The 2300-nt window shown below is 56.3% G+C and overlaps 1 long non-coding RNA gene across 1 annotated transcript; it reads right to left on the bottom strand.

Annotated features, from left to right (window-relative positions):
- Nucleotides 1–498: 498 nt before the first annotated feature.
- Nucleotides 499–2300, bottom strand: LOC123804610. The gene is made up of 3 exons (XR_006783180.1): nt 2109–2300; nt 1632–1785; nt 499–1469 (listed from the first exon to the last, which is right to left on the bottom strand). It is a non-coding gene; the product is annotated as an uncharacterized LOC123804610 (long non-coding RNA).

Raw genomic sequence — 2300 nt, 5'->3', positions numbered from 1 at the left:
AACCGGGATTCCTACAGACGGAGTCCCTGGCCCTGCGAGCTCGGCGCACAGCAACACTTTCACTAAGCCTCCCCTTTAAACGTCGCCCCGGGCCCTGGCTGCGTAGCTCAGTTGGTTAGAGCAGCGTCCCAACACACCGAGGTTGGGAGTTCGATCCCTGGTCAGGGCGCACACAAGACTCCACCAACGAATGCCTCAATAAGTGGAACAAATCTCTCTCTCCCTTCCTTCCTCTCTCCCCTAATCGATACATTAAGAAATTTACAAGTTACGGGGTTCTGTCTAAGGCTGCGCGTGTTTGAAAGAGCACGTATTGGGAGTCAGAACGGTAACCCCTGGCAGCGAGGAGTGCAAAAGGGAAAGCTAGCCCCGTCCCCGCCGCCGCCTCCTTGCTCTGCAGGGTTATGTAAATGCAGGTGCGCGGGCTCCGGGAGCGATGCAGATTGCAGCATTGTTAATGTAATTCTGATCCTCGAGGAGGCCCGTGCGGTGGGTGTGCGGCACTTTCCTGTTCTTTGTCTCACGGGGAAGAACATATTACCACTTAAAAGGAGGCTGACTTTGTGGCTGCCATGTCGTGCGTTACGAGAAGAACAGGGCGATCGACGTAAGAACAGCCGCTGCCTGGAAGTCAGCCTTTGGCAGTGGGGGTGGCCTGGCTCACCGGCCTCCATGGCAGCCAGGGCTGCACAAAGCCGCCTCGGTTTCCAGTGTTGCACAGAAAGAGGAGAGTGAAATACAGGAGCACGATTTTCCCTCCTTGTTCCCTTAAGTTTCTATTAAAAAAACCCCAACAACCTGAGGTATTACGAAGGATGGCTTTTTAAAAACATTGTTATCTATCGATTTTAGAGAGCGAGGAAGGGACAGGGAAACATCGACCCATTGTCCCCCTTGTTGATGCCTTCATGGGTTGGTTGCTTCAGGTGTGTGCCCGACTGGGGATTGAACCTGTGCCTGGTGGGAAGGCACCGCCGCCCGCTGAGCTGCCCAGCCAGAGCTCTTCCGTTGCTATTCTTGACTCCTGGGCAGCATCAGGCAGGACAGCCCCACGTCCTCTCCCTGGTCCCGGCGGCGGCCCAGGCGGCACGCACCCCACAGCAACCCCGCTCCACTGGGAGGCCTCCTGCCCAGGGGCTGGTGTCCTCGCCGCAGCTAAAACGCCGAGAATCGGAACCCTCTAGGAGACGCCCTCTGTGCTACAAACAAGATCTGTGGGCGGCCCGGCAGGAACTGCCGGCGCCCCGAGGGAGGGATCGTGCCTGTGGGAAGTGGGGCGCACTCCCTGCGGTCCCCCCGTTGGTGGGAGAGAATGCGGGGTGCAGAGTTCCAGAAAGCTCAGCGCCAGTTGCAATCTGGCAGTTGGCTGATTCCGGCTGCTCCCAGGGGTGGCCTCTGCAGCGATCGCCGAGGGGCTCACCGTTGCAATGAGCTAGCACATCCACGTCTGTTGTTTTGGTTCTTCTTCCCTTTGGGAAACAGAAAACATGGGATGTTCACCCAGCAGCCAGGGGTGTCTAAAGTTCAGGAGAGTTCAATCCACACGATGGCGACAGCCCGTACAATCTGGGGATAAAAGTGGCCATGGGTGAAGCGTACAGTGATTTTACGTATTATTGTTCACGGTTTACCTTTCACCTGCTTGTGGGGGCATCAGGTGGATGTGGGGGGCGGGGAGAACGGAGGGCCGAGGTCCCTGGGGTGGTCTCCAGTCGCAGACCTTCTAGGGCCCTCAGATATCGATCGGCCCTCTGGGGCCTGTCAATTATGTGCTCAAGGGTGTGTCTGTTGAAGAAAAAGAAGAAAGGGGGGAAAAAAACTTTTCAGATTGAAGCGGCCTTGACTTAAAACCCTTTTCCAGTCTCAGCCCTTCTTTTAAAAGGGAGATTTCTCTGGGTGATCATTTTCCCCTCACGGGAAGGGGCCACGTGCTCAAGTGTAAAATGTGGAACAGGCGGCGCGGAATGCAGAATAAAAATAGGGGGACACGGCCCACATCCTTCCTCCCTTCACCGAGACCCGGGGGAAATGTGACTTGTTCAAAGGCTCCTTTCTCCTGGAGAAAACTGAATCTACAGAGCAGATGAGTTATGGGCGTGATCACGCACCTGACAGAAAGGCCCTCTGGTTTTCCAGGCGTCACGCACGGTTGACGCAAACAGCTGAGTCTCTCGGCGCACAGAGGCCGCAGTGCCCAAGGTCCGATGCACAGGAAATCGCCTTGTACGGCAGCAACTCACCTGCAGCGCACAACAGAGCCCTCCCGTGTCGTAAACGGGGTTAAAACCGGGGTGACCTCT

This window comes from Phyllostomus hastatus, unplaced genomic scaffold (assembly GCF_019186645.2).
Source record: "Phyllostomus hastatus isolate PE091 unplaced genomic scaffold, TTU_PhHast_1.1 phas_contig_148, whole genome shotgun sequence".
NCBI classification, from domain to species: domain Eukaryota; kingdom Metazoa; phylum Chordata; class Mammalia; order Chiroptera; family Phyllostomidae; genus Phyllostomus; species Phyllostomus hastatus.
This window is presented reverse-complemented; position numbering and strand designations above follow the sequence as displayed.